Source organism: Pinus tabuliformis, chromosome 2_2, assembly GCF_031772625.1.
Source record: "Pinus tabuliformis cultivar Carrire ecotype Pingquan chromosome 2_2, CPIR1, whole genome shotgun sequence".
Taxonomy (NCBI): Eukaryota; Viridiplantae; Streptophyta; class Pinopsida; order Pinales; family Pinaceae; genus Pinus; species Pinus tabuliformis.
The window spans coordinates 1,058,366,543-1,058,383,123 of record NC_142300.1 but is presented as its reverse complement, the minus strand read 5'-3'; positions in this window follow the sequence as shown (position 1 = coordinate 1,058,383,123).

Below are 16,581 nucleotides of genomic sequence, written 5' to 3'. Positions count from 1 at the left end.
GGAATTCAAAGAGTACTTTCAGGAAACTCTCAGGGAACAACCAGGGAGTAGAGAACAAGCCATTCGATCAATCATGCAGCACATCCCTAAAATTATAACGGAGGACCACAACAACAAGTTGCTCCAATCCATCTCAATGCAGGAAGTGGAAGATGCTATGGCCCAACTCAAGGATGGCAAGGCACCTGGTCCTGACGGTTTCACCGCCAACTTCTTTCACGAGTTTTGGGAGCTCATCAACACAGAGGTTTGGGAATTAGTGGAGGAATCAAGATCCATGCACTGGATTCTCCCCTCCCTAAACGCTACTTTTTTAGCACTAATTCCTAAAGGGGATGAACCAAACACGCCCGAAAAATATAGGCCAATTGCATTGTGTAACGTCATCTACAAACTCATATCCAAAGTACTGGCGAACAGGCTCAAACCTCTTCTCCCTCTTCTCATCTCGCCAGAGCAGACTGGATACGTAGAAGGGCGACAGATAATGGACGACATTATTCTTTCAAATGAAGTGATCCACTCTCTGAAGCTTCTAAAAAAGCCATGTATGATTCTTAAGCTAGATCTCTCCAAAGCTTTTGATAAACTTAGCTGGAACTATATCCATTAGATGTTATTGGCTTTTGGCTTCAATGCAACTTGGACAATGTGGATCATGAATCTCATCTCTTCTCCCTGTTTTTCGATCCTGCTCAATGGTTCACCCTCCGCACCCTTCCGTCCTTCCCGCGGTATCCGTCAAGGGGATCCCCTTTCCCCTTTCCTTTTTGTTCTCATGGCAGAAGGCCTCAGTCACCTACTTCATTCTGCCATCTCCTCTCACACCCTAAAAGGAATTTCTCTCCATGGTCTTCAACCCTTATCCCACCAACAGTTTGTAGACGATACTATGCTTTTCGGTCACCTGTCTGCTCAAGAGGCATCTGCCTTCAAGACCCTGCTCTCTCTCTTCTCTAAAGCCTCTGGGACCTCCATCAATGCCTCCAAATCCCAACTTTTCTTTTTTCATACCCCTTCCATCACTCAAAGGAACATTGCCAGGATTCTGGGGTTCTCTATAGCCGTGCTTCCCTCAAAATACTTGGGAGCTCCTTTGTTGGACTCAGCCATAAAACACGCCTCCTTGAGAACCCTCCTTGACAAGTTGGAATCCAGAATCTCTTCCTGGACTTTCCGCTCGCTCAATATTGCTGGCAGACTCATCCTGATCAAATCAGTTCTCCAGGCCATGCCTCTTTATCTCTTTTTTATTCTGGCAGCGCCCAAATGGGTACTCAAGATCATCCGCAATCTACAAAGAAATTTTCTTTGGGGATCCTCTGGTCTCAATAGGAAATGGGCTCTTGTCAATTGGAATGAGGTCTATCAGCCAAAATTTTCCGGTGGGTTAGGATTAAGGGATCCCCTCCAAAGCAACAACACAATGGGAGCCCGCATCTGGTGGAACTCGATTTCCAAACCACATATACCTTGGGCACGGCTATGGAAAGAAAAATATGTGCCAGGTAGTCAATGGGATGACCTTATCAGAATCAGTACCTGTTGTGGGGAAAAATGCCTATGCAGGACGATCCTATCCACCTAAGGTGTGACAACGCCTTAGCAACAAACGAATACAGCTATTATGATTTCTTCCTTTATGAAATGTGAAAGAGGGGAGATTGACAGACTTACCGTTGTCTTCCGGTTGTCCCTCGAACTAGATCCTCTTCTCTTTGTGTGTCCACAGCTACTTGCCTCCTCGCTTGATCAAGAGAACAGCTACTTGAGTCCCACGAGATCACAAGAGAAAAACTACCTATGACAAGAGAACAACTACTTGCGACAAGAGAAGAACACAATACAAAGGCAAATATACATATTCATAAATGATTCAGGATTAGAAGCAAATCAAATATACTAATGCAATCATACAAAGTACACCAGCATATATGAAAGAATCAAGATAGCTTTATTAATAAGTAACAGGGTTCAGGAAGAGATACAACCCACAGGGCTCCAATCTAGCATCTCCTTCCCAGCAGAATGGAATTCCTTCTTCAGCTCCCTTCAAAGCATTAGACACCCAATGTTTCCAGCCACAAACCAACATCAATTCTTTGCAATTACCAAATTCCAGCCTCCTGGATCTCATGGAGGAGAGATCCATATATAGATGTTTTGGAGAGAGGATGAGTCAGCTTGAGATCTGACTAGTGTCCTCTCCCTCTCTCAGTTCTTGAGTCCACTTGGAGGTTCTTGCTTCCACTTGGAGATTTGGAACCTCTTACTCATCACCAGTCGAATTCCTTGATGCAAGTGTCATTTTGGAAGCTTCCTGGGCATTGACACCTTGAGGAATGACTCTGCCACATGTCCAAACTCGCTCAGCGCAGGTAGCTAGTGTTGGAGTTGACATTCAACGCAGGTAGCCAGTGTAGCAGTTGACATTCAGCGCAGATGCTCAGTGGAGCAGTTGACATGATCCAGAATTGGCTTGTTTTTGAGTGTTTTCAGGTGGAGAACTTCTGTGAATTGCTGTGGTTAGTTTTCCTTGTTCCTCTAGGGCTAGGAACAACATGTTTAGGGACTTTGGATCCCTTAGTTTATGGACATTTCATGCTCAATGCTGTAAGGCACAAAAATGTCTATAACAGTTGCCCCCTAAAGTATGAGGTCGTTTATCGGGTGAAATGCTTTATCCAGGAGGGTCCGAAGTTCATCCATCTGTTGGGAGGAGACCTGTAATAAAATACAATACAATACATTATGATTCATACTGCTTTCATGATCTAGCTGAGGCGGGCATTCCCATGCTCAGCTTTATAAATTCATTTTTGTACATAGAGCAGACGATCGTCTGATGGTAGACTGATAATTTTGGCGAAATTATCATCCTTTGAGTAGGATGATCATCTGCTGCAATGATGTACATGTCAAATGTCTTTATCTTTCTTGAATATATATATCGCAGCCCGGATGGATGAAACTAGATCCGGGGTCTTCAAACTCGTTCGATCTTCACTCTAAGTACAAGTCGATCCATGTGAGAATTGCGCTGAAGTCGAACATGGAAAGACATCGCTTGATTACCGGTCAATGATGTAAACCGTTAACAAGCGCGAGAGGAATCACCGATAATGATAATGACCCTCAAGGTACTGCAGTACAATTCACGTGGTGTGAATAAAGGACTTGGCATCGAACACCACGCAAAATCTTCTGGTCGAAGGTCATTGATGTATACCTGTCGCCGGAAGTGAGAAACTTGCCATTGAGGCATGCAAGCTTCAAAGTACTGAAGGGGTTGTTCCTAGATCAACTTCTTGGATAATGAGCTGATGTCGACAAGAAGTGATCCGTCACAGGAGGGCCTTAATGAATCCCACATCAGTGACACGGAACGGAGCTAATGATTTTAATGGAGGTGAAAACGATCTGTGACATATGATTCAGGGTGGCGGTCATGAATGGATGAAGGATAATGTATGGTAGTGGATGGGACCCGGTTGACTCTTTCTGAACGACTTCTCTTGAACATATGGCGACACTAATGCGATGGATTGGTAGCATTACCCCAAATATGGATGGTATGGCGAGACCATGGTGATGTGACCGGTGAATGAGACAACCCAACCCGAATGTGGCACGGAGGAAAAGTGTCATGTTCAAGAGCGACCTGCTACCATCAAAGTTTTCTTGATTTTTCCCAATTTTTCCCCAGTCATTACTGACCAGTACCTCTTTATTTTTGTCAAGCTTGAGGAGGATAACATATGCTTGTTCTATAACCTGCCCTTCGGGCAAGCCCATCGCTATGTTTTAACGAGCCTAGCGATAGTGAAACTCGTTCTCGTCTAAAGACAAGTTTGTCGCTATTTAATAATTTTAACGAGTCTAATGACAAGGATAACTCGGTCCTTTTCATTTTTAGAGAGTCTGAAAAGGTACATAAAGTTAACTCCAAAATTCCTTTTTCGTCATCTAATCCCTTAAGTCCGAAAAAGTATAAAACAATACAGAAGGGATGAGTTTTCGATAATTTTAACGAGCTGAATAAAACAAGCGCTCGACCTTTTTGTGCAATAATCCCTCATGTCCAAAAAGATTAAAATCTAGAGGAGGGATAGCTCTTCCTGTCCTTTAACGAGCTGGAAGGCCAAAACTCGGCAATCTTTTCATATTTTACGAGTCAATTGAAAAGAGCTTAAAGAAGACTCGTCTTTTGAGGAACGAGTGATAAACAGGGATAGCAACTGATTCCAGGTACAGGTTGGAATTTTCCAATCACGGCAGTGTCACAAGGATGGCTAGGTGAAATCACTCTTCGCAGCTGTTTCTCAAAATGGGTAAACAATCATATGGAGGTGAACGATCGGCCAAATGAAAAGTGGAGGTGGCAGGTGCAAACACGACCAAGGCTTTAACGGCTGATAAAATTACATTCACAGTGGTTATTTACCGGGATAGGTTCATTTTTTAGTTAAAGATGAGCTTGAACACTGGAGGAAACTCTGCTCACTGCTTATATTTATTTTTTAACGAGCATGAAGACTGCGTTAAAACTGCTCGGATCTTGCGTTTATTTTTTAACGAGCATGAACTTTATGCTAAAACTGCTCGATTATATAGTCAAATTTTTTATTTTTACCATAACTAGATTTTCTCCTTTCAAGGATAGTACTGCATTCTTAATTGCTGCATCAAACTTAGTTAGAAATGAATAACATTTGCATGAAAATGAGATTATAACCCTAATATTTCGCTTTGAACTTCGTAAAAAGCCATTAAAAGGTGTTTTTACCTCTCATTTTACCATTTCATTTGAACTTGGTTTGTTGGAGCTCTGGAGGTGCCTCTTCCCCTTGATTTTCACCAGCTTATTCCGGGAGATTCTGCGGACGATTTTCAGCGCCGTCTGGACCAGGTAGGAGCTAAACCCTAGCTCTTTCTTTTCATGGTTTCCTTTTTCAATTTTGTGCCTGTTTTCCTGTCCCCATGAGCCCCTGGGGTTTTGCTAGGGCGCTCTGGCATCAGCGCAGGCAGTCCATTCGAAACCTGCGTTGAATGTCAAGCTGCCTTAAGGCAGTTTGACCTTCAACGCAGGTAGGACACTTGCCAACTGCGTTGATCTCAGAAAAGCAGTTCTATGCACAGTTTTTGATGAAATTTTGCCAGTTTCTCATCAAATTCAGGAACTTACTCTTTCTCTTGTTTGTTTTGCAGGGATCTTTGAGCAAAATGTCCCTTACATGGCGAGAATGAGAACATGAAGAGGAGGACATGATTGCCCTCCATGACCCTGTCACGGTGAACGCGCTGCGGAACTGTGGCCTGCTGAAGTTTTTCCGTATCTCTAGCATGAGAGCACAGATCTCTTTACTGCAATACATGCTTGATGCTTGGGATCCCATCAACCAAGTATTCTAGATTAGGGGAAAATCCATCCCCTTGACCATAGAGGACATTTACTTCTTGATTGGGTTGTCAAGGCGGGGTGCCCCCATTTCTTTGTCAGGTTCAGCCCGGGGGAATGACTCCGTGAGAGATTATGTCCGCCAGTATTGCAGGGAAGGTTCCCAGCCGAGCAGAGATGGCAAGGTTGTTATCCGTGAGATCACTGACAGGTCTCTCAGGTCCATTCTGTATACTATTGGTAGGATGGCTGGTAGCGCATCTCTACATGTTACCAACAGATCTTATGTGCAGCACGCCTTGGAGTGTCTCCAACCGAAAGTATTCAATTGGTGTGATGCAGTACTTGTTCAGATGAAAAGTCAATTGACCAAGGTAAAGGACGGGAAGCTAAAGAACTTTGGGTATGGTTCTATTCTGACTGCCTTTGCCTTGGAGAAAATACCACTGCTGCAGCCTCAGTATATCACACTCGACTTACCTTCTCCTACCGAGCCACGCATGCAGAGATGGGTTGATCACATGTCTAGGCATGCCGGTCAATCTCAGATTACTTTCACTGATACCTTCTTCAGGTGGTTCGAGTGCCAGGAGATGGTCTATTCTGAGTACCCATATGTTGGCATGGATTTCTGAGGTGATCCGGATTTGGTGCTACCGGATGGCGAACAGTGGGGTGCTATTGGTAAAATCTTTGACCATATTACTGTTTACTGTTCTTATTTATAATGTCCTTGTGATTTATTCTATCAAGACTTTAATCAAACTCATGTGTGCATGAAGATGTTGGTCCTGTTCATCCAGCAGCTCGCCCGAAAGCGCCAGTTGCTGCCCCAGCAGGGGAGACTGCTGGGAGGGTTATTCTCTGCGACCTTGATGTGGCAGAGACTCTTATAGCTGTGCAGGAGCAGGTTGAGAGTCTTACTCTCGGCATTCCCGATGTGAGGATTGATGAGTTACCTTTACAGTTGCAGCGACATACTACTGGTGTGCCTAGACGATGGACTCGTCTCTTGCGCATGATTGCACAGGCCGTGACGTGCTATCATGAGCACCACTAGGCTAGGGTGCCCCCTAGCATTTTTGAGTTTTTGGGTCATATGACCGATTTTGTCTTGGTTACAGAACATTATGTATGAACGATAAACAACTTATATATATTTTGATTTTCGAGTTTTATTCTGGTTGAGTTATATGATCCATATGTACAATCATTGATGATGTGTCTCTTTTTATAAATGTCGCAAATGTCTATATAGCACATAATTTGCTAATGAGTCGGTTAATGTGTTTAAGTTTCTGGAAATATGCTAGTATTGAATTGAATCAAATTGTCTTTCCAAAATCTTAACCCTTAGGAACATGCGATAAATAGCTGGATTGCGAACGGAATATATACCATTGAGTTGCAGTATCACGAGTTGTGAGTCTAGCCTGACAATTAGTCAGCGTATACCATGGTTGATGGCATCAGAGAGTAGTTCTATCAACGTGCTATACTCAGTGATGTTATTCGTTGATTGCCCAATACACACAACTCTGAAACTTACTAACTCGCCGCTTGGATCAAAAATGGCCCAGGCTACGGAGGATAGGTTCCGCGAACTACGACTCGCTCCGTCGGCATATCCAACACATGTCTCCAGAAGGTTTGACATCTGCAACAAATGAAAAAGTTGGATCACTCGACCAAAACAAACACTTTAGCGAAAACAAAATACAACAAAAGCATACAGGTTACTATTTAAGGATAGTAACGCTTGAGGTACAACCCGTTGCGGGGTTGCGCCAGTGGAATTCCGTCATAATCCATTAACTCGTAGGCTCCTTTTGCTAACACCCTTTTAACAATATAGGGGCCCATCCATAAGGAATTAAATTTACCTGCTCCCAATTTATCGGATTCTTGGTCATAAAGCAAGACCAAATCACCTTCTGAGAAGACACGGGGTTTGACATTTTTGTCGAACTACACCTTGACTCGTTTCTTATGGGCTTCGTTAGCCAAAGCAGTGTCACGACAGGTTTCATCCAATTGGATTAATTCCAAGAAACGAGCCTCTTCTTCCGAAGTTTCGGGGAGGAGATCAATTGTGAGTTTAAGCGACGAAATTTAACACTGGAATGGCAAGACTGCTTCCAGGCCATACACCAGTTGGAAAGGTGTGAACCCGGTTGCGTTCTTTACCGACGTTTGGTAAGCCCACAAGGCTGAGTACAGGATTAGGTGCCACCTTCTTTTATGAACCCCGATCATCCTTTGCAATATACGCTTGAGGACCTTGTTGATTGCTTCAACTTGTCCGTTGGCTTGCGGATAATACGGGGTAGAGCTGTCGTGAGATAGCCCTAGCTTGGCAGCTAATTCGACCATCATGTGATTGCAAAAATGCGATCCATGATCTGTAACTATAGCCTGTGGTACGCCGAACCTGGCGACTACATGATTGAAAAAGAAAAGGGCAGCTGTTTCACCAGTGTTATCCAATGTAGGCATCGCCTCGGCCCATTTGCTAAAATAGTCAACAACGACTATAATATACCCATGCCCCCCGGTCGAGGTGGGGTTACATTGCATGAAATCGATGCCCCATTTGGCGAAAGGCCCAACAACAACTATTGGCTGTAAAGGTGCGGGCGGTTTTCTGGTTTTGCTATCAAAAATTTGACAAGCATGGCAACTTTTGACTGCGATTATGCAATCTTTGAACATGGTTGGCCAAAAGTATCCTGCTCGTAAGATTTTTTGTGCTGTTGCATATCCAGATTGATGCCCCCCACACGCGCCTGAATGACACTCATTCAGTGCTTTTTCGGCCTCCTCATGGGTAAGGCACCTCCTCAGAACTGTATCGATACCACGATGGTAAAGCGTATCACCGACGATCATGTAGTCTTTGGCTTAGTATCGTATGCGTTTTTGTTCAGAGTGAGAGGTGTTAGGCCTGAACTTTTGGGTTTGGAGATAAACTATGATATCTCCATACCACTCATTGCTTGTAGATATCAGAAACAAACTTTCGTCTACGATTGACTCTTCTGATGTTTCATCGTTGGACGATGATGGGAGATCGCACAATAATTCTGCGAAAACTAGAGCTTTCTTTGATTTGGATTTTACAAATTCCAGATCAAACTCTTGAAGGATCGCTATCCATTTTGAATATTTGCCCCCCAGCAACTGTCGCAACAGTATATAAGTCATGGGGTTGCAATCTGATAAAATGGTAGTTTTCCGAAAGAGGACATAATGTCGAAACCTTTGAATCGCTTGAACAGCTGCAAGCGCTAGTTTTTCAACATAAGAATATTTACTTTCTGTATCATTTAAGTTTTTACTTAAATAATATATAGGATGTTCAATTCCATCGACTTCTTGAACTAAAACCATCGCAATGGTCGTATCTGCTGCAGCCAGATATAGGTTAAAATCTCTTTGATAGTCTGGGGCGTACATTAATGATGCTTTTACTAGACAATCTTTCAGAGCATCAAAGGAAGCTTGCGCCACCTGGTCCCAGACGAAAGGTACATCCTTTTTCAAAAGACGAGTGTAACCTTTAGCAAGTTCTGCGTAATTTGGAATGAACCTCCTCAGAAAGTTTGCTTTCCCTTGGAGTTTCTGAATCTGAAGCAAATTTGAAGGTGGAGGCAAATTAATGATTGCCTGAACCTTGCAAGGGTCGAGACGAATCCCATCCTTAGAGACTACAAAGCCAAGTAAACAACCAGAACCGACGCAAAACACACATTTGTGTGGATTGAGTCTTATCTTGTAGTGTCGGAAACGTAGAAATATCACTCTTAAATGCTGCAGAAGATCAGTCCGCTTTCGCGAATGAGCCGGAATGTCGTCGAGATAAGGTTGAACGATGTTCTTGATGTCATGGAAGGCATAATTCATTGCCCTTTGAAACGTCGCCCCTGCGTTCTTTAAACCAAAGGGTAATTTTCGATAAGCGAATGTGCCCCATGGACAAATAAATGCAGTCTTTGACTGGTCCTGTGGGTGGATATTTATTTGATTATACTCGAAAAATCCATCCATAAATGAAAAGATTTCACATCCGGCGCATTCATCAATTATCTGGTCGATGAAGGGTGTAGGGTAGTTGTCCTTCGGACAAGCTTGATTTACATCCCTATAATCGACACACACTCTAATTGTCCCTTGTTTCTTCATAACAGGGACAATATTCGATACCCAATCAGTTAGAGGAACCGGGTAGATGAATCCAGCATGGAGAAGTTTTTCAACTTCTGCTTTAATGGAAGCGGCTTTCTTGGGGTGCACCTGCCGAAGTCATTGTCTTACTGGTTTGACATCAGGATACATTTTAATGTCATGTTCAACGATACTCGAGTCTATGCCTGGCATTTCATCATATGACCAAGCAAAGACATCTCTAAATTCGCGAAAAAGAGTGTTATATATTTCCAGTTCTGAAGGGGAACAACCTTTGCCGACATAAATATTCTCTACAACATTTGTTTTAGTCGAGATATTTATGGCTATAGTCTCTTCAATATTGGATAAGTTTCGCTCGGAATCCACCGTATTTACAGTATTTGATAGGAATTCAAAAACTGAAGGGTGATAAAGGTCATGTTGAGTATCTTCTTCATATTCCGGAAGAAGGGAACGATGGTGGTAATCATTCCATGGTGTCCCCTCAATCAACATTGATTGTAGAATTCCTTCGTCAGTCCCATGTACTTTCGACCAAGGATCTAATGGGGTACCATATTCTCTAGACCTATCTACCCAAACGCTTGACGAGCGTTGATTTGGGTTCGCCTCCCATGCTCGAAACATTGATTGCTACAATATTTCTATAGGGCTTGGGGGCAAAACCATTGCATGATCCATGTCGACCTTCATGGAAGATATCATGTTGCAGGTCGCTACTAGCGCTATATTTCCTATATATACAGGAGGTGGAAGCGCGAAAGTTCCCATCATTGTGGGGTCTTTCAGTAGGCCTACTCCGATGTCTTGTGGCAAATGGTTGCTTTCATGGATCATGGGAATGCTTCCTGTAACTTGTGAACCATTAGGGAGGAAGTTCTGTTGGTCGACGACCGTAATCCCTCCTTCAAATGGGAATGCGATCTTCCTAAAATAAGTCGACACAACAGCTGCCATGGCATAGATCCATGGTCTACCCAGTAGGATGTTGTAGTCAAGATTCCCATCGATGACCTCAACATCAATTTCCACTGTTTTTCCTCCTAGTTCAACCTTCAAGTTATTAAGGATACCGTACGGGGTATAAGTCCTTCCGGCGAAAGCTTTTAATATCGTCGAAGATCGCGACAAGGTTGGAGATCCTAAAGTTTTCCAGCAACTCATCGACATAATACATGTAGATGCTCCCTCATCAATAATTGTTCTGTGAACAGTTTTGTTGAGGGCTTTCACTTGAATAAGGAAAGCTAGTTGAGCTGGTAACTGAGGATCGTATCCTTTGTGATCAAAGGATACAAGATTGGAATCCTTAGGATCAACCCCACCAATAGCCGATAACAAAGCCTGCCTTTGGGATGGGAAATTTTGTAATACTTCAAGAGTCGACATAGCGGATGGTGATTGGGCCAAATCTTCCACTATGTTATAATGCTGCGCCGCTCTGGCGCGAGGATTAAATGTCGACTTGTGTACTACTCCCTTTGGCGGTTTTATTGTTAATTCAGGAATGATGGGCGGTACAACTTCTGTCGAAGTTGTTGTCGAACTACTTGGTTGATCTTTACCCTTGTCGTTTGACAGCTGCGGATTCCCATAATCTTTTTTCCTTGTCGAAATCAAAGCATCATTCAGCTATTTTGAAACCGACAAAATAAGTACTTGCGACGGGGAAGCATTTCCACTATCAACTAGATTTTGACCTGGGTTGGGAAATGGATCAGTTAACACAGCTGAGGTTTGGGAACTTTTAAAGAACCTCTTCAACTCAGCTTTGAATGGAAAATTCCTTGTATAATGATCCTCCTCATCACATATATGACATGGATAATTTTGTTTCCCTTTCCCAGGAGGGTTCGAAGAAGTTTTTCCAGGAGATGACTCACCCTGCTTCTTCTTCTTCCCTTTGTTTTGCTTCTTCTTGCTTCCTGGTTGATTGGTTTCTTTGCCTTTATCTGCTGATACGACATTTACTTCCGAAGCAAGAATTTCTTCTTTTGCATTTTGATCCGAATTCTTACGGGCTTTCTTAGACGAAGCCTTTATCAATTTCGTGTTTGCCGTGCCAATCACGCCATCACCGGCATGAGAGTCACTATTGGATTTAGGAGGAGGAGGAATTGAAAATTCCGGTCTAGGGGCGTCTGGTATTTTGTCGTAGAGCGTGCCAGACTGAGTATAAACTAAGTCTAGATATTGTGCATGAGCAATAACTTGCTCCTCTGTTACGACTCCCCCCTTCGCCACATCTTCCGTTATAGCAGGAAGTAACGACTTTATAAACCATTCAGCTAACAGCTGATCAGGAATGTATGTTTTCACCATCCTACGATGACGACGCCACTCATGTATATGATCAGATATATGAGTGGCAGTTGTCTGCTTGAAGTTGGTTAATATTTCTGTTCCCATTTCATACCTTATTGGTAATTGAAAATGGGTTAAGAAAGTCGTGGCTAGGGAACTAAAATTGTCGAACGAGGATCTAGGTAATTCAATATACCATTTTGCCGCTGGACCCGTTAACGTCCTCTGGAAAAGGCGAAGCCTTATCGAATCATCATTTAGTGTGTTTGATGAACACCACAGATGAAAAGTCATCACGTGATTCGATGGGTCTTCACCTGGATTTCCATTGAATTTAGGAATGTCAGATGGAAGTTTGTGAGGAATCGCTGGCCACCAAGGGGCGTAAGCAATCGGATCGTTGGTTAACCGGTGTAAATCGGGTAAGTTGCCACGAATGGTAACTGTTGATTCAGGTTAGGCGAAGCATAACCAGGGTATGACGGAATCGCTTGAGCAGTGGGCCTTTGCATACCAGCATAATGTAATTGATGTTGGTATGACTGATACGGTTGGTGGACTTGACCACTGTAAAGCGGTTGGTTTTGACCGTTTTGAATATACGGTTGTCCACTGTTCGCAAAGATCTGCTGCTCAGAACCTTGGTACACTTGCTGGAATTGTGGTTGTTGGTATTGCACTAGCCACGGTTGTGAAGCCATGTTCTGTGGCGCTATGCTAACCGTTGGACCAAGGTGTGGGGTAATTGTACCTGTTTGGACCTGTGTCGCCCCGCCAGTTGGCGATTGTGGTTGTGACCCATGGTCAAGGGGCTGTTGCATTACAACCTGAGAAATCTGAGGTTGACATGCAAGAGGCATCACTTGAACTTGTGACACTGTTACAATAGCCGGTGTGGTTGGGATATTCGTCATAGGTACACACTATTGCATAGAATATACAACCCTTGGTTGTTGAGGTATGATAGGTACCCAACCACTTGATGTAATTCCAGTATAACTTGAATATTGTTGTGAACTCCCGTATGGATACCCTCCCGGAGGGGGTAATGAAAGGGCATACTGCCCCCCATACGGTAGCAATCCGGAACTCAAGGGGATTGATTGTCCTTGGGGACTGGATTTCCCAAATTGACCTCCAAATGGATCAATCTGGCGAGTCTCAACATAAGAGTTGCCGGATATTATTCCGGATGAACAAACTGGAACAGACCACACTGTCGAAATAGTCCCTTGGTGGACTCCTTCTAGCTGTTGTGAGCTAGTTGGGACAGATGGTATGCCGGCAGACATTGTCGGAGTGACGGCAGGGGCTTCTACTGTCGCTGTGTCGTTTGACACAGTCCTAGATGTTGACGGTTGTTCAGACATTTTAAGTCTATCCAATAGATTGCCTAGCGATTCTACAGGAACTTCCACTTGTGGTGGATTAACTTCTGATGAAGGAAATAGAGTGACCCCGACTCCAAAATGGGTTGGAGTACTTGCTTGCGGGTCTTCTACAATTTCCTCTATTGCAATCAAACCCGGTGGAAGAGGAAGACCGTCAGGTCCGTAAAATATTTCTGGTTCCGAAGAAGGGGTTGTTTCGACAGCGACAATTGTTTGAGGAACAAAACTCTCTGGATCGGTTACAGATGGAACTGGTTCAGTTACACAAGTATTTGCCCCCAGACTAGGATCAATATTACTGTCCCTCTGTGGCTGTTGAACTTCTTCTATAGAGGCAGGGTTTCCAGAAATGTTTGGAGTAACCGGAATCTCAGATGTAGTTGGAACACTTGTTCTAACTTTGACGGGAGATTTTGAACCGGTTAAACGAGTTCGCTTTGTCCGTACTGTTTTTTATTCTGGAGACAAAGACGGTTGACTCGTAAGCCTCCGCGAACGACGGGGTTTCAATTGACTTTCTTCCACGATTGCGGATTACTCGATCAACCAAAATATAAAAAGGGGAAATTGGTGTTTCCGAATTGAATGAATTTTATTAGACGCTTTAGACACAACTTGCTTTTTCACTTTTAAAGAGTCGAGAAAAAGCTAAATATGACTCTAGTCTCCTTCGATGTTTTAACGAGCCCGAAGTGACAAATGCTCGGATGGACTTTTTCTGTTATAGAGTCTGAAAAAGGCCAAAAGAAACTGCTCTGGAGTTCTAGGCAGAGGGTGTGCCAAACTTTTCACAAAACCACAGAATACTTTTTACGGTACGGGTGGTCGATCTTCGTGAAGGCTGTGTTCACTGCATTGCGATCAATAGGGCGGCCGACACGGTTTCCTAAGGATAAAAGATATATGCCTATAGGGGTCTCCCAATATATACGCGACGGTACGTGGGAGCACAATCCGTACTAGCGCTACCATCTCTCAGGAGGAATCACCCACCTTCTTCGAGATCGACATTCACTAGGCTTAACGATGCCGGAACATGTCTCTAGCCTAGACCTCTATGTTGTCCGTTATGTTACAAAGCGTTGTTAGGTTCATTCAGTTTATTTTAGGTTGATCTTTTTAAAGTTTGCCTTTCAAGGTTCACCACGAGATGTATGATACAAATTCCTAAATGCAGTCTAAGATGATAAGCAAGCTTTATTATCTTTCAACTTTGAAAATCCTAGCTACTAAGGGAAAAGAATAACACTATCTTTCCTCAAAGAGCAATTAGCACACTCTAATGCACTTTCCCTAAATCCAACATGCAAACTATCAAATGCAAAATGCACAATGCAGGTGTTTGTTTTCCACTTTCTTAGTATAAATGCCTACAAAGAAAGCTTTTTGCACAATTTTGAATTTGCTTTTAAGATGATCAATACAAACAAGTTCACTTTCTTCGAAATCAACAAGGGTAGAAGAGATTACAATCACTTTGCGATTTTTGAAATAAAGACTTGTTTTGACACTTTGAAAGAGACAAATTCAAACCAATAAGCAAAAGTAAATCTATAATCAATCTAAAAACAGCCAATGAACTCTCTTCTAAGATCACTATCAATCAGATCTGAATCAAAGGCTACAGGATGACTACTTTACTCATGCAAAGGAAGACTGTAAATGATGCCACAAACACATAAAAACATTCACAATCTTTTTGTACAAAAATGAGGCGGAATTCAAGCAAAGAAAAAGGTTTATCAGACTGGTACCTATGCTGGTTAAAGGCTGCAAAAACAGAGATCAAAACAGGGCAAAAGACAACAAAGAACCCCAGCTGCACAAGGCCACATTGGTTCAGCGCAGGTCTAACAATGTCAGTTTGACATTCAGCGCAGGTAGCCCCTTCGGGACCTGCGTTGAAATGCAGACTGCCTTCACAGTGCCTGCGCTGAAAGAGAAACTCTCGTTTCCCTTGGTTTCTGGGTCATAAAATGCTCAAAAATCAACTGTTTCAGGCCAAATCAGAAACACAAGCAAGGTATAAACAGAGGGATACTTTGACAGGGTACTAAAGACTATCACAAGGATCATCAAATCATTTGTGGATCTAGTTTAGATCATAGACAAGTCCAACAAACTGGATCAAAGCAGCAACTTTTACTTTGCATCCGGGAAAGGTGCAGTTCAATAGTTGCTGTCAAGTCTATGAAGTAAACAAATGACGGAAACACAAATGAAATGAATAAAAAAGTTCTTCCCCAGCGGAGTCGCCAATTTGTTGTGGGGAAAAATGCCTATGCAGGATGATCCTATCCACCTAAGGTGTGACAGCGCCTTAGCAACAAACGAATACAGCTATTATGATTTCTTCCTTTATGAAATGTGAAAGAGGGGAGATCGACAGACTTACTGTTGTCTTCCGGTTGTCCCTCGAACTAGATCCTCTTCTCTTTGTGTGTCCACAGCTACTTGATCAAGAGAACAACTACTTGAATCCCATGAGATCACAAGAGAACAGCTACCTGTGAGAAGAGAACAGCTACTTGTGACAAGAGAAGAACACAATACAAAGGCAAATATACATATTCATAAATGATTCAGGATTAGGAGCAAATCAAATATACTAATGCAATCATACAAAGTACACCAGCATATAGGAAAGAATCAAGATAGCTTTATTAATAAGTAACAGGGTTTAGGAAGAGATACAACCCACAGGGCTCCAATCCAGCATCTCCTTCCCAGCAGAATGGAATTCCTTCTTCAGCTCCCTTCAAAGCATTAGACACCCAATGTTTCCAGCCACAAACCAACAACAATTCTTTGCAATTACCAAATTCCAGCCTCTTGGATCTCATGGAGGAGAGATCCATATATAGATGTTTTGGAGAGAGGATGAGTCAGCTTGAGATCTGACTAGTGTCCTCTCCCTCTCTCAGTTCTTGAGTCCACTTGGAGGTTCTTGCTTCCACTTGGAGATTTGGAACCTCTTACTCATCACCAGTCGAATTCCTTGATGCAAGTGTCATTTTGGAAGCTTCCTGGGCATTGACACCTTGAGGAATGACTCTGCCACATGTCCAAACTCGCTCAGCGCAGGTAGCTAGTGTTGGAGTTGACATTCAACGCAGGTAGCCAGTGTAGCAGTTGACATTCAGCGCAGATGCTCAGTGGAGCAATTGACATGATCCAGAATTGGCTTGTTTTTGAGTGTTTTCAGGTGGAGAACTTCTGTGAATTGCTGTGGTTAGTTTTCCTTGTTCCTCTAGGGGTAGGAACAACATGTTTAGGGACTTTGGATCCCTTAGTTTATGG